Below are 25,836 nucleotides of genomic sequence, written 5' to 3' on the forward strand. Positions count from 1 at the left end.
GTAGGATTAACGTGGAGTAAAATCCATGGTTAATAATAAAAAAATAAATTCTATCGCCATGCTGAAGTACCCTCATTCTGGAAATTAAATTGATGTGAAGTAATTTATTACAGTTGGTAAAATGTAGGTGGAGATATTTTAATTTTACTATTTATTTTAATTCACGGGTGTAGTTTGTTATAAAAAAAAAGTGAAACATAAAAAGTCATGCCCTGTTTTTGTTGAATATGAAAAAAAGGCAATATACGCAGCAGTGCGTATGTAATGTTTTTTTGTTGAATATGTAATGTAATAGAATGATATATGTAACAACAACAGTGCAAATGTAAAAAAAAATTATATAGCAGTGTTTTTATTTTTTCAGAGGAGACAGAGTTGTAATGCACAGCATTGCAGACACAATAGTGTTTCAACAGTGTTAATTTTTTAAGCAGAGAGAGAGTGAATTATTTTTGGAACTGCATCTGAAGCAGGCTTCGTGTAATCCCTCTGTTAGAGGAAGTTTTTTTTGTAACAGTCAGTATTGTTAATGAATGAAAAAAAAAATTTGGTGTGTGAAAAAAAAACTCTGTTTCCTGTGTTAAAAACAGAGCATTATTCTTTGTTCATTTTGTTTGGAATTATCAGAAATTCCTAACATGGTATTAGAGCTTGTCCAGGCTCTTTGAAGGTGTCAAAGAAGCTGAAAGAAGGGTTTCTTGCTGCAACAACTTCTCCAGCAGAGTGAAGACTCAGTCAAGAAAGAATCCAAGGTATTTCTCAAGTTAGTTTTTTGTGTTACTGTTGAGGACAGTCAGTCATTTTAAATACACAGTCAAGTATTTTGAAGCATAGTTAAGAGTGCAAGAATGGCTAGAGCTAGCACTAGCATGGGTATCTGTAATACTCAGCTCCCATAATTTAATGGGAAAAACTATGACTATTGGGAAATAACTATCAGAGCTTTGCTTGCTTCCCAAGACTTATGGGAATTTGTTGAGGATGGTTTTGAAGAACCAGCAGATGAAGATGACTTTAATAATTTGACTCAGGCAGAGAAAGATTTGTTGAAGAGTAATAAAAAGAAGGATTCTAAAGCCCTCTACTTTTTGTATCAAGCAGTGCATGAGAGTGTGTTTCCAAGGATATCAGCAGCCAAGAGATCCAAAGAAGCATGGCAAAATCTCAAGATAGCCTATCAAGGTATGGAGAAAGTGAAGACAACAAAACTATAGTTGCTAAGGAGATATTTTGAGACTCTCTGCATGAAGGAGTCAGATAATATTGACTCATTTTTCACACATGTGATTGGTCTGGTCACACAGGTAAGGTCTCATGGAGAGATTCTTAAAGAAAGGAGGATTGTGGAGAAACTATTGAGGATCCTACCCTCAAGGTTCGATGTGATTGTCACCACCATAGAAAAGACAAAGGATCTCACAAACTTCTCAGTTGATGAACTACATGCATCATTGGTAACACATAAGCAGAGATTGAATAGGAATGAAAACTCATCTCTAGAACATGCCTTTAAGACCCAAATGTTCTTTGGAAGAGGAAGAGGTCAAAGCAAAGGAAACAAGATCAGAAGAGGCAGAAGCCAAAATAGAGGTGGAAGAAACAATCCAGCAAATGCTCAAGGAAGAGGCAGCAATCCAAATCAGAACCAAGGCTAAGGCAGTAGCCAACAAAGTGGAAAACATCATGCTCAAGGACAAAGGTATGATAAATCCAATGTCTAATGTCACTATTGTAAAAAATATGGGCATTATGCAAATGAATGTAGGAAGAAGTAGCATGATATGAGTAATAGAACTAGTACAAGTTTCACTAGAGAAAATATCAGCCAAAATAATTTGTTTTTAGCCTATAATATGGCAGAAGAAAAGAGTCAAGATGTATGGTTCCTGGACTCTGGTAGCAGTAACCATATGACAAGAAACATAGCCCTGTTTTCTATGTTAGATCAGAGTGTGAAGTCACAAGTCACACTAGGGACCGATAATAAAGTTTCTGTTACGGGAAAAAGAGAAGTAAATGTCTTAACAAATAAAGGTGAAAAGAAAACCATATCAGATGTTTATTATGTTCCTGGAATGAAATGTAACCTCATAAGTATTGGACAGCTTATTCAAAAGGGATACAATGTTTTCTTTGTGGATGATGTATGCACCATCATGGATAAAACACCCAGCAAACAATGTATTGCTGAAGTGAAGATGACAAAGAATAGGATGTTCCCTCTCAAGATGAAAGCAGATTTAAAAAATGGAGAAGAAATAGAAGCAGTGACTCAAGAGGCTTTCCAAAGCGAACCAAAAGATGAAAATTGGTTGTGGCACTTGAGATTTGGACATCTCAACTTTGGAGGTCTTAACTTGTTGAATAGAAAAGGAATGGTAATAGGATTACCATTGATAGAGAAACCAGACAGCCTTTGTGAAGGTTGTATCTTGGGGAAACAACATAGAGAGAGTTTTCCATCTATGAAAAGCATAAGGGCAAAAGCACCCTTAGAGATTGTCCACTCAGATTTATGTGGATCGATGCGAACTCCATCACTTGTAGGCAGCCACTATATACTAACATTTATTGATGATTTTACTAGAAAAAATTGGGTTTATTTCCTAAAGAACAAAAGTGAAGTGTTTAAAATATTTTGCAATTTCAAAGCACTTGTAGAAAACCAAAGTGGGCTGCATATCAAAGTTCTAAGAACTGATAGAGGAGGTGAGTATATCTCCAAAGAATTTCTACATTTTTGTAGAAAAAATGGAATTCATAAGCAGTTTACCACTAGGTACACTCTGCAGAAAAATTGATTTGCCGAAAGGAAGAATAGGAAAATCATGGATATGGCGAGGAGTATGTTAAGGGCAAAGCATTTGCCAAATGATTATTGGGATAAAGTTGTACAATGTGCAACGTACATTTTGAATAGATGCCCTACAAAAGTAGTCATGAACAGAGTCCTGTAAGAAGCATGGAGTGGGACAAAGCAAGAAGTCACCCACACGAAAGTTTTTGGATGTGTGGCTTATGCACACATTCTAGATCAACTAAGGAAGAAGTTGGACAACAAAGGTGAGAAATGTATTTTCATTGGATATAGTGAGGAATCCAAAGCCTATAGGTTGTATAACCCATCCACCAAGAAGCTAATTGTAAGTAGAGATGTTCAGTTCATTGAGGAGGAAGCTTGGGATGGAAGCATAGATAAGATAGTGAATGTTAAAAACTCTTTGTCACATGATGAAGAGATGGCTGAAATACATCCCCAAATAGCAGCACCAACACAAGGATAGCATGAGACACCCTTGAGGAGAAATGAAAGTGCTTCTCCAAGCACACCACAAGGAGGAAATTAAAGTGCTTCTTTAAGCACTTGTACACCAAATGAAAGAGGTAAGAAGTTCAGAAATTTAAGTGACATTTATGAACAAGAGGCAACAAATGAAGGTATGAACTCTTTGTTTGCTTTCTATTGTCAAGTTGATGACCCTGTTCATTTCGAAGAAGTAATTAAGGATAGGAAATGGATAGAAGCTATGGATGAGGAGATTAATGCCATAGAAAGAAACGAGACATGGGATTTAGTTGAACTACCAAAAGGAAAAGAAGTCATTGGAGTTAAATGGGCCTACAAGACCAAGAGTAATGCTGAAGGAAAAATAGAAAGACATAAGGCAAGACTTGTTTTCAAGGATATAAGCAGCAGTATGGGAGAGACTATGAGGAAACTTTCGCACCAGTTGCTAGAATGGAAACCGTGAGAGCAGTGTTGTCTATAGCAGCACAAAACAAGTGGAAAGTTTACCAAATGGACGTGAAGTCAGCATTCCTAAATGGAGTGTTAATGGAAGAGGTTTACATTGAACAACCTCTAGGCTATGAAAAGAAAAACCAAACGCACAAAGTGTGCAGATTGAAGAAAGCTCTTTATGGGCTGAAGCAAGCACCAAGAGCGTGGTACAGTAGGATAGATTCCTATCTACTGGAAAATGGATGTGAAAAGTGTGAGGGAGAACCCACCCTCTACATCAAAGAGAATGATGGTAAAATACTAATTGTTTTGTTATATGTTTATGATGTTATTTTCACAGGTAATGATGATTATCTTATTGAAAATTTCAAAACAATCATGAAAGAAGAATTTGAAATCACTGACATGGGTTTGCTGAGATACTTCTTAGGAATAGAAGTAGAACAAAATGGAAATGAGATTTTTATCTCACAAGTGAAATATGTTAATGAAGTGTTGGAAAGATTTAATATGCAGGAGAGCAAGGCAGCAATCACTCCCACAGTGATGGGATTAAAACTCAGCAAAGAGGACAACAACAAGGATTTTGATCCAAGTTTTTACAAGAGCATAGTTGGTAGCCTCATGTATTTGACTGCAACTAGGCCGGATATAATGTATGTTGTTAGTTTGATTTCCAGATTCATGGAGAGGCCAAAAGAAGCACATTGGCAGGCAAAAAAAAGGATTTTGAGGTATGTTAAAGGTACTAAAAGGTTTGGCATTTTATATACTACCTTAGAATGTTCAGATTTAATTGGATACACTGATAGTGATTGAGTTGGAAGTGTAGATGATCGGAAAAGCACATCTGGTTATGTTTTTCACATGGGTTTAGGAGCCATTTCATGGGTTTCTAAAAGACAGCGTATTGTAACATTGTCTACAGCAGAAGCAGAATATGTGGCAACTACAGTAGCGGTGTGTCAAGCAATTTGGATGAGAAGGATGTTAAGGAGTTTATGCCAAGAGCAAGCATGTGATTTTTTGTGACAATAGCTCAGCTATTGCATTATCCAAGATTGTTGTGTTTCATAAGAGAACGAAACACATTGACACAAAGTTTCATTACATCAGGGAATTGGTAAATAATGGAGAAATTGTCTTAGAACACTGCAAGACTTAGGAGAAGGTTGCATATATTCTGACCAAACCATTGGAGTAGAAAATTTTTGAGTTTTTGAGGAAATGTCTGGGTATGACTGATAACCCAACAGTTGAAATTAAAGGGAAGTGTTGAAATACTAATTCCAACTGCAGCATTTGTTTCGAAAACCGCCTGAGGATTCCCTGCACTGCCTTATGCTGAACAATGGTATTTCTCGAGGGGGCAGTGATCACAATCAACAATTGCCACGTGTCTGAGCAGTTTTTGTTAAAACAACTTCCCCGACGGGTAAAATTCAGTCAGAAAGGGCCACGATATTGCTGATAGCCGTAGGATTAACGTGGAGTAAAATCCATGGTTAATAATAAAAAGAATATATCGCCATGCTGAAGTACCCTCATTCCGGAAATTAAATTAACGTAAAAAGTCATGCCTTGTTTTTGTTGAATATGAAAAAAAGGCAATATACGCAGCAATGTGTATGTAATGTTTTTTTGTTGAATATGTAATGTAATGGAATGATATACGTAACAGCAACAGCGCAAATGTAAAAAAAAAATTACATAGCAGTGTTTTTATTTTTTCAGAGGAGATAGAGTTGTAATGCACAGCAGTGCAGACAGAGCAGTGTTTCAGCAGTGTTAATTTTTTAAGCAGAGACAGTGAATTTTTTTGGAACTACATCTGAAGCAGGCTTGGTGTAATCCCTCTGTTAGAGGAAGTTTTTTTTGTAACAGTCAGTATTGTTAATGAATAAAAAGTTTTTTTTTTTTTATGTCTGAAGAAAAAAAAAAAACAAAAAAACTTTGTTTCCTGTGTTAAAAACAGAGCATTATTCTCTATTCATTTTGTTTGGAATTATTCGAAATTCCCAACATGATTTACTCCTATTCCCAGTTCCATAACTATTTATATTGATACGATTAAGAAATTTGTGAAACTTCAGCGCTGGTGCTGGCAAAGAAACCCTTGTTAGATTTTAGTTCCATGCAGATTTCTTTGTGAAGGAAAAGTGGGACCAATGGTGCTTACCGTCCTAAACCCTTGAACAAAAACCAAACTGTGATCCGCTGCCAGATGGAGATGGACCTACACATGGGAGGTATGGAGATATAAAATTGGAATTAACTTTATGATCAGCTGCAGGCTCATTCTCACCATTTGAATAAAGAACTTGTATCCTAGGGTCATCAACGAGCCTTCCTTGGATGCCATCTTTTGTGAGCCTGGCTTCTTCTGCACTTCGAAATCGAACTATTGCATGGTGAGTTGTTGGAAAAATTCTAATCCACTCTATCTCGCCAAAAATAATCAGAGCATTGTAAAACCTTTGCCCATTCATTGGAATACAAGGAGGAAACCCTATCCATAAAAATTTTGTTGCAGCACTGCTCTGTACTTCGTTTCAATTTTTGACGATTGAAATGGCTTTCGTTATTCTAGTCTTGAAGAGCTGATGATCACAACAATCGACTGAATAAAATGGTAGAAGGTGTATAATATATATAGAGTCATAAGGGATTCCTAAATGGATTCACCGTTGGGTACACATCGACTTGAAAGAAAACTAACTACATAAATTAATTTTGTTGATTTTTTCAAATTGAAACCACTTGAAATATTTCAATACCCCATTTTAAGTTAAGCAAGGGCCTAGAGTGATGATGTGAGTTAAACAACACAAGGATCTCATTATGTAAACAAGGTTCCATAGAGATAATGTTACCATTAACTTTTAAGTGTAGTAGGTAAAGAAACCTGTGTAATGTATTGATTTCGTAAAAATAAAATAAAAATAACTTTTATTTAAAGTTATTATTATTTTTTTATTAATTTTTTTGGTAGTTATTATTAATTTTTGTTAGGTAGTTGAAAGAAATTTGAAATAAAAATAAAAATAACCATAAGTTAAATTAAAAATAAAATTGAAAATAACCTAATATTAAAATAAAATTTTAGGTTATTATTTTTTTAATTAATTCTCATAGGTAGTTAAAGTAAACTTTGTCAAGTTAAGGTGGTTTTTGAGCTCTAAAAACCCATAGTATTGCTCAAAGAGATTTAATGTCTTTGCATCTACAAAGAGATTTAATCCTTCTCAAAGCTTGGCAGATCGAGAGTTAAGATAAATCTAAGTTAGAGTTAAGATAGATCTAAGTTGATGTTAAGTTGAGGTCATAAAAATCCATTCTATTTAACAAGAAAGTTGTAACTAGTGCATGAGAGGGAGAAAAACACAAATTCTAACTTCTTGTTAAAAATGGTTATAAAAATCATTTGAATTAAATGACAAAAACATGAATTTAAATTATATATATGTATGTAAAGAATAAGGATGTGTGTGTGTGTTTGTGCGTGCGCATTTTGTGTTAACATCACTAAAATTCTGGTTTGAAGGGCCATGATAAGAATGGGAATGATAAATTTATGTTGTGATGATCAATGAATTGATTTTCCAAGTGCATATGATAACAATAACGATTAATATCCACTGACAACATAGATAGTTAGTCCAATGGACCTTTAAAAAGGTAATGATTACTTAGATTCTTTAGAATCTCAAAAGAAATAAGAGAAGAATTCCAAGATTAACATAGTAATTAATGAATCCATAAATATAAAGAGAAATCAATCCTCAAAGTGTAGATTTCATATTTTTAGCATAACTCTATTAGATCTATTCTAACAAATTGTTCAATGGAATATTAATGATAATTTATTGATCATCCATATCAAAAACTTGTATGTAACATCACACCATCATGTAAATGAAACTAATCTCATATCATGAGATGAAATTTAAAGATAATAATGACACATTTATATTCTTGTGTATACACAATAAATAATACTACATCTCAACAATAAATAATAAAGTATATATAATAAATAATGATTTAAGTATGATAAAAATACATTATTAAAGTTAATTGGGGCTACCTTGGGTGGTTGGGTAGAACTATTATTACTCTCCCCTCCTAGGTTCAAATCCTAGTTAGTGATATGATAAGCTTTAATGCGTTGATGAATATTATTGTAATGACTTAGAGTCTAAGAAACATACTCTTAAGTTAGTATAATTGTGGGTTGGCCCAGGATCAACAACCCATTCCTCACTTACAACTAGTGTTACGAACATCTCGATAACATCCCGCTTTTATCTCAAAATCACGATTTTTTGGCTGAGCCGATGTCCGTAGAATTTTACCAATATTTTGATGGTATCTTAATTTCGTCAATGATTGCTGATTTTTACTGATATTTTCCTGATTTTTACAATTTTTTGGTTTTCCAGACCCTTGTTGATTTTATCCTGATACTGATGTTTGCAACATTTCTTCCAACTAAAAGCGATTTTTTCTCAAAAAAATGAAAAATAAAGAATACATATTATATATATATATATATATATATATATATATATATATATATATATATCCCCTTTTAATATTTATTTAATAATTTATCTTATATAATAGTTGTATAATATATAGTATACTAATTTAATTTTTTTATAGTAATAATATATAATAAAAGTATAATAAAGAAATGAAAATACATAACATATAGTAAACAAGGAAGTACTAATAATATACTATTTTCCATATTTAATATTTTAAAGATATTTTCATAACTTAAAACAATCTCATCAAGTTTTCAACTAAAATTAGGTATATATACAATTAATATAATGTCAATATAAATATGATATAGTAAATAGCTTTTACTTTTTTTTTTATATCCAATTGAATTATTATCATTCAATGAATTCTTTGAAATTATATTAGGTATTGAATTTTGATCTCAACAAGTATAAATTTTCTCATATGGCCCATTTTAGTCCCAAATTTATTTTTGTAATATTTTGGTAAGTTTGAAGATAAATTATTTACATCTGTAAATTATATATTGTTGGAATATGTATCTGGGTCCTTTCTATAATCATGATTTTATATATTTGATGTAAAGAGAAAAATAAATTTATTATTGTTATTCTTGAGGCTTGGATTTCATGCTCAAGGGAGATCTATTTTTAGGTCAAACACTCATTGAGTGCTTCTAGGGCTTGTCATTGAGTCTATAAGTCAATTGAGTCATTGTCATGTATTGAAAACCCATTTGTGCACGTAACATATTGAAAAGAAAATTTATTTGTGTCAAAAGACCCTCCAAGTCATCGTTAAGATGCAAAGATCAAGCCAGCCTACGTGAAGGGACAAGTCAACCTAAACATAACAATCCGTACTCCTCAAAAGCTTATAAATAAGAAGGAACTCAAGCTCATTTGGACACACACTCAAGCAAGTTCGAGCTCCAAAATATAGAAGCTGGAAAATGACAAAAAAGAAGAATAAAAACAAGATCGAAGTTTTTGGCCTCTCTCTCTCTCTCTCGTGTTAGGGTTTCTATAGTTGTTGGGCTAGTCAAAGTGCTAGAAAATTGTTGTCTAAAAATTTGGTGATAGAATTACAACTTCTCAAAAAATTTAATCTAAAATCAAGAGATACAATTCTACTCTACTGACCTATGGAAATTAAGTCACAATTTAGAACAACAATCTCATACAGCAATAATAGATAACACACATGCACAATATTTTTTCTAGGGGGACCCAACTAGGAAAAGCCCCAAGTCTCTTTGCATTAATCAAATGAATATATATTTATTACAAATGCTTACCCATAATAAACACAACTTGCAAGTGAATAACCTTTGTCACTGCTCAATGAGAAACTCTGACCTAGATTTCGTCAATTTCTGCCTTTGCTTGAGCCCCTATTTCCTTGCAAAATTCTTGAAGAATTATCCCCTAGTTTTTAGGAATTTTCCTCCAATTTATTGTGCAATTCGCAATGTTTGATCATCTGACTACATGCAACACCTGTACACTCGAACTAGTTTACAATTTCTTATTGCACTACCTTGGAATATCCACCATAGCTAAGAACTCAAATTCTTTGCATGCACTAGCTATTCTAGAATGATTAATCAGTTAACTAGATGATCATTGTGTTAGTCTATTATCCCACTACACAACTGACCTTCCACTAGTTCCTTCAATTGTTAGAACTAGATTAACTAAAGATAACTGGATATAACTGAACTAGATTACTAAAATTTAGCAATCACACATTCTTAATTAAACTCCAAGCCCTCTAACTCAAATTTACTAAGCTAATTGTGTGACAAGAGCCATGTCACACAAGTTAATTGCATCCAATTTGTCTGCTAATGTGGAAGTTCAAATTTTCTCAATTTGACAAAGGCAAAGTGAAATTGACACTTTCTTGTTGCATTTCTCAACATTCCCTCTCAGCAAGAAAGGGATTATCAACCACCCCTCTCTTTCACCTATGGAATTAAAACTTCCCTCTTAAAAAAATCTTTGTCAAGATGTCAAAATATTGTTTCTCTGTCAAAATGTATTGTATAAACATTATCCTCCTATTCACATAGTCCTGTATATGATGATACCAAATGTCTATATACTTGGATCGATCATGAAATACCAAATTCTGAATGAGATTAATACAAATCTTATTATCACAATAGATCACAGTTAGATCCATCATCTTCCCAAACAATCCCATAAGTATCTTTCTCATTCAGATCACCTCACATGATGCTTGACTTCTAGCCATGTATTATGCTTTTTCTGAGCTGAGCACCATAGATCTTTGTTTCCTATTATACCAGGAAATTGTTGCGGACCCAGTAGTAAAAATTCCACCTGACGTACTCTTTTGGTAAGATGGACACCCTTCCCAATCTACAAATGTGAAGCCACATAGCTTCATTCCGTCTGTCTGTATGTACCATAATCCATATTGGGTAGTGCCTCTAAGGTACCACAAAACATGCTTAGTTTCCTTCCAATAAAATTTGGTCGCCCTAACCATAGCTTGGCTCAGCTAGTTGACTGCATAGCACATATCTAGTCATTTATTCACAAGATACACCAATGAACCCACTAATTGTTGGTAAATGGTAACACTCACCTCTTCACCTGAAGTGGCAATATCCTTACTCCAGTTGGTCTCTAGAGGTGTCTCCATGGGCTTACAACTATCCATACAAAATATTTGCACTATCTCAGTCGCATACTTTCCTTGAGACACAAAAAATTCCCCATCACCTTTCCATATTTCTATCTTGAGGAAGTAGTGCACAAGCCCCATGTCCTTCATTTCGAATTCCCTTGAAAGGTCCTCCTTACAAGATCTGATCAACTTCTCATCACATGTTAATATTAAATCATCAACATATAAAACAATGATAAAAAATTTATCATCTACCAAAATATGATAGAGGTTTGAATCTACTTCAATTTTGGAGAAGACCTAATTAATGAGATAACTATCGATCCTAGCGTACCAAGCACAAGGTGGTCATTTGAGACCATATAATGCTCGCCTAGGTTTGCACACATGAGACTCCAGATCAAATGTCTCAAAAAATTCTAGTTACTCAATGTACACTTCCTCCTTAATAACACCATTGAGAAATGTTATTTTTATATCCATTTGGTGGATCTTCCACTCCATTTGCGTAGCTAGTGCAAGAATTGATCTAATGGATGAATACCTTGCTACGGTAGCAAAGGTTTCCTCATTGTCAATTCCCTTTGTTGGGTGTGGAGCCTGATTATCTTCTATAGTACCGGCATATTAGACCCCAGTTCAAAATGGGGCGGCAGGGGGTCCAGGGGTTCTAGTCAATCTGGGCCGTTCATTAGGCAGATGATCTGACGGTAGAACTTATGTTTAGTTTAGGGTTTTTTGCCCTAGAAGGCAACCCCTCTCTTTATATGAGGGCATTGTATTTGAGGCTGTGATATATATGTGTATTCTATGAGCGAGAAACATAGAGGTGAGACTGTGAGAGAAAACAGAGGATATTACAGCGGTTTTGCTGTAGGTTGTATCTCTTCATTTTGCTGGATAATAGAAAGGAAGCACTGGCTGTTCGGGGTGGACGTAGCCCAAACTGGGTGAACCACGTATATCTGTGTCTCTCTTGTTTTGTGCATTTTCTGTGTTTATATTTCTGCAATATTTTTATGTGTTCCATTGCTCCGTAATATATAATTTTCTAACAACTGGTATCAGAGCCGAAGGTCTATTTGGCTGATAAACTCGCAGGAAAGAAGGGTTCCTGGTTCGAGTGGGAGCAATGGCGGAAGATGGTAAGTTTAGGGTCGAGAAATTTAACGGCCAAAACTTCTCGCTGTGGAAGATGCAGATGGAAGATTATCTGTATCAGAAAGATCTATACCTACCATTGGGCGGAAAAACAAAGATGCTGACGGGTATGAAAGATGAAGAATGGAACCTTCTCGATAGAAAGGCACTCGGAACAATACGGTTGTGCCTTGCTGCGTCAGTCGCCTTCAACATTTCGAAGGAAACCACGACAGAGGGTTTGATGCAGACGTTGTCAAAACTATATGAAAAACCCTCGGCCTCAAACAAGATATTTCTTATGAAACGGTTATTTAATATGAATATGTTGGAAGGTGGATCTGTTGCAAACCATTTAAATGATTTTAATACAGTTACAAGTCAGTTAAGCTCTGTAGGGGTAAACTTTGATGATGAAGTTAGAGCTCTGTTATTCTTGTGCTCATTACCAGAAAGTTGGAATGGTTTGGTAATGGCCATTAGTAACTCCGTTTCTGGATCTAGTACTTTAAAGTTTGATGATGTTGTCGGTGCTATCCATAGCGAGGAAATGCGACGGAAAAGCTCTGGTGAGACATCGGGAAATGCTTTGAGTGCAGAGTCTAGAGGAAGAAAAATGGAAAGAGGAAAGAGCTCAGGATATCGCAGTAAATCAAGGAAAGGCAGATCCAAGTCCAGATCGGGGATAGTGTGCTGGAAATGTGGAAAGAAAGGACACCTAAAGAAAGACTGTAGATCTCGGAAGGGAAAAGAAGGAGATACACAGCAAGAAAACAATCATGAAGCAAATGTGACAGGTGAGGTGTTACAAGATGCTTTGATTCTTTCTTTCGAAAATATTACTGATTCCTGGGTGGTAGATTCAGGGGCCTCATTCCATGCCACACCTGAAAAGAAATACTTTTATGACTATGTTCAAGGAGATTTTGGACAAGTTCGTCTGGGTGATGACAAACCCTGTAAAATTGTTGGAATGGGTAAGGTTCTTGTAAAACAGCAGAATGGAAACCAATGGCTACTAAAGGAGGTAAGGCATGTTCCAGATCTAAAGAAAAATCTGATTTCAACAGGGCAGTTAGGCGGTGAAGGTTGTGTGACAAATTTCACAGATAAAGCTTGGAAGGTCACAAAAGGAGCCCTGGTAATAGCAAAAGGTGAAAAGGTTGGTACATTGTATTTATGCAATGGTATTTCTAACTCTGTTAATGCTTTGACTTCCAAAGGAGCAGATGCAGCATTATGGCATCATAGGCTCGGACACATGAGTGAAAAAGGGATGAAGATTCTTCACTCAAGGAATTTGTTGCCAGGTTTGAAGAATGTTGATTTGGATTTCTGTGAGAACTGCATTTATGGAAAACAGAAGAGAGTCAGATTTCTCAGAGTTGGGAAAGAAAAGAAGAACGAAAAATTAGAGCTTGTGCATACAGATGTATGGGGACCTGCTCAGGTATCATCTCTCGGTGGCTCTCGTTATTATGTTACCTTTATTGATGATGCAACTAGAAAAACTTGGATTTATTGTATTAAGAATAAATCTGATGTATTTGATACTTTCAAGAAATGGAAAGCTTTGGTTGAGATTGAGACAAGAAAGAAATTGAAGTGTCTTAGATCAGACAATGGAGGTGAATATTGCAGCAAAGAGTTTGATAGGTACTATTCAGAGCATGGAATTCGCAGAGAGAAGACAGTTCCAAGAACACCACAAGAAAATGGTGTGTCAGAAAGGATGAACAGAACAATCATGGAGCATGCAAGGTGCATGAGATTGCATGCAGGATTGCCTTTACAATTTTGGGCAGATGCTGTAGATACTGCTGTTTATTTAATAAACAGAGGACCTTCAAGTTCCTTGGATGGTGGTGTTCCAGAGGAAGCATGGACAGGGAAAAAGGTAAACTACTCTATTTTAAAACCTTTTGGTTGTGAGGCCTTTGTCCATATTGATAAAGAAAATAGAACAAAGCTTGAGGCAAAGTCAAAGAAATGTACCTTTATTGGATATGGTGTTAATGATTTTGGTTATCGCTTATATGATTATGAAAATCACAAAATCATTAGGAGCAGAGATGTAATATTCAATGAAAAGGTCTTGTATAAGAATCAGTTGCAGGAAAAGAAACAAGAAAAAGAAAACAAGGAATACGCAGTTCTTGATGAAATTACTGAAAAAGTAAAGGTGCCTGAAAATAATAATAATCAACAACCACAACATCAGCAACCATCACAACAACAACAGGCACCCCAAACACCTGAAAGTGGTGTTAGAAGATCTACTAGGACAAGTAGACCTCCTGAATGATACTCTCCTTCATTATATTATTTATTGTTGACTGATTCTGGTGAACCTGAATGTTATGAAGAAGCAATGCAGGTTGAAAGCAAGAAGAAGTGGGAGGTAGCCATGGAAGAAGAGATGGACTCCTTAATGCATAACCAGACTTGGGATTTAGTCAGGTTGCCTGCAGGAAAAACTACATTGAAGAATAAATGGGTTTACATGCTGAAGGAAGAAGATGGAGGAAAGCAAAGGTACAAAGCTAGACATGTGGTGAAGGGGTTTGCACAGAAGAAAGGTATTGATTTTGATGAAATATTTTCTCCTGTTGTTAAAATGACTTCAATCAGAACTATTTTAAGTCTTGTAGCAGTTGAAGATTTGCATCTTGAGCAGTTAGATGTAAAGACAACCTTTCTCCATGGGGATTTGGAGGAAGAGATATATATGCAGCAGCCACAAGGATATGAGGTGAAAGGGAAGGAGAAACTTGTGTGTAGGTTGAAGAAGAGCTTGTATGGTTTAAAACAGGCTCCAAGGCAGTGGTATCTAAAATTTGACAAGTTTATGTCTGAACAAGGTTATACTAGATGTCACTCTGATCATTGTGTTTATCTGAAAAAGCAAAATGATGGCAGCTATATTATATTGTTATTGTATGTAGATGACATGCTTGTTGCAGGATCTAACATGCAGGAAATAAATGTGCTCACAAGAAAATTGGCAAATTCATTTGCAATGAAGGATTTGGGTGCTGCAAAACAAATCCTTGGTATGAGAATAACTAGAGACAGGAAAAATAGAAAATTAACATTGTCTCAGAATGAGTACATACAAAAGGTGTTGAAAAGACTTAACATGCAAAATGCAAAACCAGTTAGTACACCTTTTGCTAGCCATTTCAAACTTAGCAAAGAAATGTGCCCAAAGACCCAAGAAGACATGGATTATATGTCTAAAGTTCCATATGCATCAGCAGTTGGAAGTTTAATGTATGCAATGGTCTGCACAAGGCCTGATATTGCACATGCAGTGGGAGTTGTAAGTAGGTACATGAACAATCCAGGAAAGGAACATTGGATGGCAGTGAAATGGATTCTCAGATATTTGAGAAGTACCACAAATCAGGCATTATGTTTTGGTGGTTCAAACATATCCCTAGAAGGATATGTTGATGCAAATATGGAAGGTGACAGAGATAATAGGAGGAGCACTACAGGATATGTATTTACTGTCGGAGGAACAGCTGTCAGTTGGGTTTTAAAAATCCAAAGTGTTGTTGCACTTTCAACAACAGAAGCAGAGTATGTTGCTGCTACAGAGGCTAGTAAAGAAATGATTTGGTTACAAAGGTTTATGGGTGAATTGGGTAAGGAGCATGATATGGGCACGTTATACAGTGATAGTCAAAGTGCCATTCATCTTGCAAAGAACTCAGCATTCCATTTCAGGACAAAACACATACAGCTCAAGTACCATTTCATACGATCAGTGTTGGAAGATGGAGAGTTGAAGCTGGAAAAGATACACACTAGCCAGAACCCTGCAGATATGCTAACAAAAGTTGTAACCAGGGAGAAACTGAGAATATGCTCAGTTTCAATTGGTCTTCAAGGATGACGATGAAGATGAGAAACAACCAGGTCCAAAGAGGAGCCATTGTCCAGCAAATGGAGCAGCGGTGGAGTTGCTACACTCAGTCTCCAAGTGGGAGATTGTCGGGTGTGGAGCCTGATTATCTTCTATAGTACCGGCATATTGGACCCCAGTTCAAAATGGGGCGGCAACGCCGCCCGTAAAATAATCGCTGCCGTGGGGGGTCCAGGGGGGGCGGAAGCAACTTTTGGGAGCCCCCCCCTAGCGGGGGGTTTCGGGGGCAGCGCCCCCGAAGCTAAAAACAACTGTAAAATTTCCTTGTAAAAGTATAGTAATTTCTAGTCAATCTGGGTCGTTCATTAGGCGGATGATCTGACGGTAGAACTTATGTTTAGTTTAGGGTTTTTTTCCCTAGAAGGCAACCCCTCTCTTTATATGAGGGCATTGTATTTGAGGCTGTGATATAGATGTGTATTCTGTGAGCGAGAAACATAGAGGTGAGACTGTGAGAGAAAACAGAGGATATTACAGCGGTTTTGCTGTAGGTTGTATCTCTTCATTTTGCTGGATAATAGAAAGGAAGGACTGGCTGTTCAGGGTGGACGTAGCCCAAACTGGGTGAACCACGTATATCTGTGTCTCTCTTGTTTTGTGCGTTTTCTGTGTTTATATTTCTGCAATATTTTATGTGTTCCATTGCTCCGTAATATATAATTTTCTAACACCCTCAACTTGAGAGAATCCTTTGGCCACAAATCCTTGCATGCTTAACTTTGAAAAACCATTTTGAATGGACAACTGATTTATCTATTGGTCTTTCGACCACTTCTTAAACATTATTCTTCATGATGGATTCATAATATTCCACAATTGCATCAACCCAAACACGTTTCTCAACTGCTTCCTCAAAAGGGGATGGCTCAGTCTCTACAAGCTCAGTCATTAGAACCATGCGGCCAGTATACCTCTCAAAAGACCTCCTTTTCTTGCACAAATTTTAAGGAGCTCCCACATTCTCCCTCACATATTACACTAGTCTATTATCTTTCCTAGTTCTTTTCCTCCCTTCTCTAGATGGTTCTGCTTGAGTGGATGTCTCGGCTCTCTGCTCCTATATTTTTGGTTACTCCCCAACATCCTAAGGCTCCTCCTTTGGAGCTAAAATTTCCTCTTTTGTTGGGATCTGAAGCTCCCTCTCAAGAGAGCACCACATCACTTTCTCCTCATTAAACTTTACATCCATTAGTGCAACTGCCAATCTAAGGGAATGTAAGTACACATGGTAATTGTGTTGAGTTTTGATGTAACCCACAAAATATCTCAACTCTGCAGTCGGCTCAAGTTTCTTCCTCAAATATTTGGAGACATGGCAGTAAAAAAAGGCTCCAAAAATCCTAAAATGTGACACATTCAACTTTCTCTTGATAAATCCTCCTCCAGTGTAATCATACCAAGAATCCGATGAGGAATTAAATTATGCAATTATACTATTATGTTACATGCCTCTTCCCACAAATGCAATGGTATTCCTTGGTCATGTAGCATAGGTCTCGCAGCTCCTACAACGCTCTAATTCTTCCTCTCAGCTACCCCATTCTGCTATGGGTTGTGTGGTGATTTCATCTCTCTTCGAATGCCTTCTTTTGCATAAAAATCCTTGAAGTCATTCGAAACATATTCCTCTCCATTGTCACTCCAGAGAGCCTTCACCTTCTTGTTAGCCTCTTTCTCAAGCAGTTCCTTGAATTCTACAAAATTTGAGAATGTCTCATCCTTCTTCCACATGAAGAATATCCAACATGTCCTCGAGTAATCATCTATAAAAATAATAAAATATCTATGTCTGGCAATGGAGGTTAATGAGAAATGTCCATAAAAATCAGAGTGGAATTTTTCCAAGACTACATGTGCTTTATTATCTTGTTCATGGAATGTGGATTTCACATATTGCCCTAAGGTACAAACCTTACATACATCCCACTACTCAAGTAAGCCTTTGGGAAGGCCAATGGTTATTTTCTGCATATTTTTTAGGGTGCCATGATGCAAATGGTCTAATATATCATGCCAAAGTTCACCGACATCGTGGCTCTACGTTTTCTCTACCTTACTACTTAATGTAGCGCAATCTTCCACATCCAGCTTGTACAGATTCTCCACACAAACCTCAATATTCTTCTCATATCTAGTGGCTATGTGTCTTAGGAATTATTTCCCTTTACTAAATATCACATCATAACCATGGTATTCCAAAACTGTTACAAAAATTAGATTCTTCTTTAGGCCTGGAACAAACATGTCATCTTTGAGGTGAAGAGGGAATCTTGATTACCTCTTAAGGGTTCTTTTACCAATTTTAGTAGCACTATACATTCCTTCATCTCCAATCTGAATATGCATGTGGAGATATTTCTCCTCTAGGTCACTAAAAACTCTCTACACCCTATCATGTGGAATGATGCACTTGAGTCCAAGTACCACATACTCCCCATCATAGTGTTGGCCATGCATGTGATAAGGGTGATTTCTAGCTCAAACTATGAAGTAAATGCTTCACCTACTGCTCCTCCTGAGTTATTATTGCCAGACTATTTGTGTGGACACTTTGTCGAATAATGCCTAAATTCATGACAATTGAAGCATTTTATTTTGGACAAGTCTTTATTCTTGCCACTTTGGCTGGATTTTGGTTTGGTTTCAAAATTTCTTCCCTTTTCCCTTCTTTCCCTTTCCATCCAATACAAAATTTTCTTCATACTCTCCCCTTGATGAAATTCCATCTCTGGCATTCTGTCTGATCACTTCTTCTACCAAATCAGACCACAACCTTCCCAATTTGGTAATTTATCCCTTCGGTTAATTGAGTCCTGGTAGATTTTCTAGCTTTTGGGAAGGCCTAAAAGAGCTAGGCTCACTAGGTCATCTTCTGCAACATTCACACCAACCTCTCCAAGCTCATCCCAAACTTGTGTAAATCTAGTGAGATACTGTGCAATAGTGTCATTATTCTACATCTTGATATTTCGAAGTTTGTCTTTGAGGGCCAATTTTCTAAGCTCATTTCTATTCTCAAATAGCTATGTCATTTCCTTTCAAATTGTGAAAGGAGTTTCTTTTCCATGGAGATGTGAGACAATGCGGTCTCGTACTCCCTCCAATATTATTCTCCTTACATTGGATACATATTTCTTTCATTGGGTTAGGTTTTGGGCATCAGATTCCACTGGTTTTGCAACATATCTCTTGATGTATTGTAGCAAGCCAATTTCATCAAGCACCGCCTCCATGTGATCCTTCCATGAAATGAAATCTGAGCTACCTTCCAAGGCATACTCTAATCTCAGTCTATTGAAGGCCATTCTCCCAACTATGAAGATATCCTACTACACTAAAGCTGCAAATTCGAACCTCCTGAGGAATAACTTCTAAATTCCTATTCTAATGTGAATCATGCTCTGATACCATGTATAAATTATAATTGTAACTACTTAAGAAATTTGATCTAAAATCAATAAACACAATTCTACTCTACTGGTCTGTAGAAATTTATTCACAAATTAAAAAAAAAATCAAACATGCAATAAGAAATAACACACATGCACAATAGATTTACTAGGGGAACCCAATTGGAAATAACCACTCAAGCCTCTTTACATTAATCATATGAATAGAGATGTATTACAAATTTTTCCTGCAATAAGCACAACCTACAAGTGAATAACCTATCTCTTTGCTCAATGAGAAGCTATAACCCAAACTTTGTCAATTTATGCCTCTGCTTGAGCCCCTATTTCCTTTCACAATTCTTAAAGAATTAATCCCTATTTTTTAGGAATTTTCCTCCAATTGATTGCGCAATTCCCAAGATTTTATCATTTCACTGCATGCAACATTTGTACACACGAACTAGTCTACAACTTCTTATTACACTACCTTGGAATTTCCATGACAACTGGGAACTCCATTCTTTACATGCATTATCTATTCTAAGATGATTTATAAGTTGACTAGATGATCCCTGAGTTAGACTATGATCAAATTGCATAATTGGCATTCCACTAGTTCCTCCAACTGTTAGAACTAGTTTAACTGAACACAATTGGATATAACTTAACTAGATTACCAAAATTTAGCAATCACACATGCTTAATTGAAATCTAAGCCTTCTAACCCAAATTTACTGAGCTAACTGAGTGACAAGATCCATATCACACAATTTAAATGCATCCAAGTTGTCTGTTGATGTGAAAATTCAAATTGTCTCAATTTGACCAAGGCAAAGTCGAATTGAGACTTTCTTGTTGAACTTCTCAACATGTTGGGCATATCGAAGTTCTATAAAGTTGCTGGGAAAGTTGAAGAGCTTGAAAGTTGCTTGACAAGTCGAAGGGCTGGAAAGTTGCTCGAAAAGTCAAAGTGCTAGAAAGTTACTAGGAAAGTCAAAGTGTTGGAAAGTTGTTGGACAACTTGAAGTGTTGGAAACTTGTTGGGCTAGTCAAAGTGCTGGAAAGTTATTGGGCAGGTTATGGTTATAGAAGAATCTATTGGGTCGAAGTTGCAGAAGAACCTACTGGTTTGGAGTTGTAGAAGAATCTGTTGGGTCAAAGTTCAGAAGAATCTAGTGGGTTGAAGTTGCAAAAGAAAATTTTGGGTCAAAGTAGTAGAAGAATTTGTTGGAGGTAAAAATTGCAAAAGTTTCTAGAAGAAAAGGTTTGACTTGGTCTTGGATAAGGGTCATAGGTGTTGGAATTCATCAATTGAAGTTCTTTAATAAGAGAAGAATTCTTGCGGTTTTTCCTCTTAAGTGGAAAATTTTGGCCCTAACTAATTTCCTACATCTTGTGTCCTCTTGTCTCATTGTTCTATATGGTTTGTTAACTGTTTGATGATAAAAACACAACAATAATCAATTCAAAGAATAATATAATCAAGATAAGTAAAAAGACATCATAAGCAATTATCAAAGTAAAAGAAATCACCTAACCTAGCTGCCCTAGATTTCTCAACATGGAATTAGAGCTAAGGTGATAAGATAAGGAAATAAAACTTGAAGAAGGACCATAAAAATAAGTATTTATAAAGGGAGGACATCAAACCATCAATAAGGATACTTCAGGTTCGATGCATAAGGACATCATCCTGGAATCATCAATAAGGATTAACCCTCTCATCAAATTGAAGGAAGTAACTAACGAGTATCAAAGAAGACCTCAAAACCCTATCTCATTAGGTTTTATACACTTGAATAATTCTTGGGAACCTCGAACAATAATCATCTCAAGGAGAAGAAGACCTCAAGGACCCTACCTCAACTCAAATAAGTACCACATTTTGAAGCATCTTGAAGTATCTACATTGAAGGGAAGAATATAGAAGCATTTCCATCGTCATTAAGGAATCAAGGTGATCTCCCTCCCTTTGAGTCAAGGATCACTTTCAAAGCATACTTGAAGGAAGGAATCTTCATCAAGAAGACATATTCCATTATCAACATCATTAAGAAAAGCATCAAGTTGAAGATTTCATCATCTAGGAGTATCTTCACTTGATAAGTAAGTACCTCTAAATTTATGTCTGAATCTTTCATAAAAAATGACTTTAAATTGTGAAAGGAGTTTCTTTCTCATGGATATTTGAGAGAATGTGGTCTCGTACTCCCTCCAATATTATTCTCCTTGCCTTGGCTACATCTTTCTTTCATTGGGCTAGGTTTTGGGCATCAGATTCCACTGGTTTTGCAACATATCTCTTGATGTATTGTAGCAAACCATTATCGTCAAGGACCACCTCCATGTGATCCTTCCATGTAATGAAATCCAAGCTACCTTCCAAGGCATACTCTAATATCATTCTATTGAAGGCCATTCTCCCAACTTTGATGATATCCTACTAAACTAAAGCTGTAAATTCGAACCTCCTGAGGAATAACTTCTAAATTAATACTCTAATGTGAATCATGGTTTGATACCATGTATAAATTTGGTGATATAATTGTAACTACTCAAGAAATTTAATCTAAAATCAACAAACACAATTCTAATCTACTAATCTATAGAAATTAATTCCCAAATTCAAACAACAATCTCAAACATGCAATAAGAAATAACACACACGCAAAATAGTTTTGCTAGGGGAACCCAATTGGAAATAACCACTCAAGCCTCTTTACATTAATCAAATGAATAGATGTGTATTACAAATTCTTTCCTACACTAAGCACAACATGGAAGCGAATAACCTATCTCCTTGCTCAGTGAGAAGCTCTAACCCATATTTTGTCAATTTATGTCTCTACTTGAGCCCCTATTTCCTTTTATAATTCCTAAAGAATTAATCCCTACTTTTTAGGAATTTTCCTCCAATTGATTGCGCAATTCCCAAGGTTTTATCTTTTGACTGCATGCAACATTTGTACACTCAAACTAGCCTACAACTTGTCATTACACTAGCTTGGAATCTCCATCACAACTGGGAACTTGAATTCTCTGCATGCATTAGCTATTTTAAGCTGATTTATCAGTTAACTAGATGATTACTAAGTTAGACTGCGATCCCACTCCACAATTGGCCTTCCACTAGTTCCTCCAACTGTTAGAACTAGTTTAACTGAACACAATTGGATATAACTGAACTGGATTACTAAAATTTAGAAATTACACATGATTAATTGAAATCTAAGCCTTCTAACTTGAATTTACTGAGCTAATTGAGTGACAAGATCCATATCAGGCAATTTAAATGCATCCAATTTGTCTGTTGATGTGGAAATTCAAATTGTCTCTATTTGACCAAGGCAAAGTCAAATTGAGACTTTCTTGTTACACTTCTCAACATGTTGGGCATGTTCAAGTGTTGTATAGTTACTGGGAAAGTAGAAGTGCTGGAAAGTTGCTCGACAAGTCAAAGGGCTGGAAAGTTGTTGGAAATGTCAAAGTGCTAGAAAGTTACTAGTAAAGTCAAAGTGTTGGAAAGTTGTTGGGCATGTTGAAGTGTTGGAAAGCTGTTGGGAAGTTCAAAGTGCTGGAAACTTGTTGGGCTAGTCAAAGTGCTGGAAAGTTGTTAGGTAAGTCGAAGTGCTGGAAAGTTATTGGGAAGGTTATAGTTGTAGAAGAATCTACTAGCTTGAAGTTGCAGAAGAATCTATTGGGTCGAAGTTGTAGAAGAATCTGTTGGGTCAAAGTTGCAGAAGAATCTACTAGGTTGAAGTTGCAAAAGAAACTGTTGGGTCAAAGTTGTAGAAGAATTTGTTGGAGGTAAGGATTGCAAAAGTTTCTAGAATAAAAGGTTTGACTTGGTCTTGGATAAGGGTCATAGGTGTTGGAATTCATCAATTGAAGTTCATAATAAGAGAAGAATTCTTGGGGGTTGTCCTCTTAAGTGGACAATTTTGGCTCTAATTTATTTGCTACATATTGTGTCCTATTGTCTCATTGTTCTAATCAACACAACAATAATCAATTTGAAGAAGAATCTAATTAGGAAAAGTAAAAATACATCACAAGAAATTATCAAAGTAAGAGAAATCACCTAACCTAGCTGCCCTAGATTTCTCAACATGGAATCAGAGCTAAGGTGATAAGATAAGGAAATAAAACTTGAAGAAGGACCATCAAAATACGTATTAATAAAGGGAGGACATCAAACCATCAATAAGGATACTTAAGTCTCAATGCACAAGAAGATCATCCAAGAATCATCAAGAAGGACTAACCCTCTCATCATCTTGAAGGAAGTAACTAAGGAGTACCAAAGAATACTTCAATACCATATCTCATTAGGTTTTCTACACTTGAATCATTCTTGGGAACCTCGAATAATAATAATCTCAAGGAGAAGAAGACTTCAAGGACCCTACCTCAACTCAAATAAGTACCATATTTTGAAGCATCTTGAAGTCTCTACATTCAAGGGAAGCGGGAAGAATCATTTCCATCGTCATCAAGGAATCAAGGTGATCTCCCTCCCTTTGAGTCAAGGATCACTTTCATAGCATACTTGAAGGAAGGAATATTCATCAAGAAGACATATTCCATTATCAACATCATCAAGAAAATCATAAAGTTGAATATTTCATCATATAGGAGTATCTCCACTTGACAAATAAGTACCTCTAAATTTATGTCTAAATACTCCATAAAAAATGACTTCATTTTGCAAGGAAAGCAACAACTTGATTGGGTCATCAAAATTTCTTGCATGGAAGAAGAGGATGGATTTCATCCTCATAGAAAATGAAGTCATTGTACATGTTAAGGGTTTAATTTTCTAACCACCAAAGGAAGAAGCTCAAGCTCTAGCGAAGTATGAAGGGGGACATAAGGGCTTAAAAAATATGTATAGAATCAATCAAGTATTCTCTCATCCATTATGCAGAAAAATTAGAGTCTAAGTCAAAATATATCAATGACACAATGATAGAATTTTTCTTCGTAAGCACTCCAAAAGAAGTGATATCATTAAGAACCAATCTCTACAAGATGAATATATCAAAGGAAGAAGGAATAGCCTCATACTTTACGAGGGTGTCAAAAATACAAGACAAACTACAACAGTCAGGGGAAATAACTTTCGATAAAAAAATGACCATCGTAGTGCTTAATGCGCTACCTGATGAATGTGTAAATTTCATATCAAGCATCTATGCAAAGAAGGAAGCCACCGCATTCAGTGAACTTTGGTCATTATGTAATATCGAAGAAACTAGGTTGAAGGAAACTTGTGACGAGGGACTAATAGAGCAAGTTAAAGCATTTGTTTCCATGGCCAAGAGAAAAGGAAAATTTGGTAAAAAGAAGAAGATCAATATGTCAAAGATCCAATGCTATGTTTGTCATGACTATGGGCACTACAAGGGAAATTTTCCTAAACTCAAGAAGGATAACAACAAAAGAGGAAGGGATGAATCCCATGTCACTAAAGAAGCGGAGGAAGCTAAAATAAGAAATGAAAGAAGGAGGGAGTGAAATATCTATACTATGATTGAGATAATCTCCTTCACTATGTTCTTTTGAACTTTTATGGAAGATAGCTATCAAGATAGGAAACATTGCTAGTACAATATGATGCATTAGGAGATGACATCACATTAAAAGCATACAATTAAAGAAAGAGCTCATGACATCATTGTACAAGTTTGGAAGGATAGTTGAAGTACAAGTCTACATGGTTATAACAGTCATCATAGAAAGGAAGTAGCTCTTGGTAACCTCATTGAAAGCATAAGTAGTACTTATGGGTAGAACAATTTCACCTAAAGGATATAGAGTTTTCATCATGTATCATCATAAAAAATGAGCATTTTTAGGATGAGGATAATCAATATCCTCCGTGATCCAAATTGGATCCTAAAACACTCTCTATGTTTTCATGAACTCTATAAAATTCATGCCAAAGTTTGAAAGTCTTACAAAGATTGAGCTTATTAGAAATATCCTTGAAACGATTGTAATTTGTGAACAACGCGGAGCAAAGAGGAACCTCGGTTAAGCGCATAGACCGTCAGCCCATGGTAACACGCGTTGTCACGAATTAGAAAAATAAGAGGCCTTTTCGAGAAACAGGGGTGGTTTCTGATATGTGATTAGCGACAAGTCACTAATTGCATATCATCGGGCAAACCCCTCAAAGAAGGAAAAGCGTCGAGTAGCCCGGACTTGAAAAGTTATAAAATGTTATGGATATCATGCTGATTCCATCAAAGGTGGGGTCCCATGAAAACCAACAAAATATCGAAAGGGCTTCCAGCAGTAAGCGATTTCAACCAAGTCCCACCCGATGCCACACAATGTGTGCCACGCATCCGGTGCAAGAGAGAGAAAACCACTCACATCGGACTGGTAAACGTCATGTTACTTTGCCGCCTAATATGAATGATGATCATAGGATCTGG

The sequence above is a fragment of the Pinus tabuliformis genome, chromosome 9, assembly GCF_031772625.1.
Source record: "Pinus tabuliformis cultivar Carrire ecotype Pingquan chromosome 9, CPIR1, whole genome shotgun sequence".
In the NCBI taxonomy this organism is placed as follows: domain Eukaryota; kingdom Viridiplantae; phylum Streptophyta; class Pinopsida; order Pinales; family Pinaceae; genus Pinus; species Pinus tabuliformis.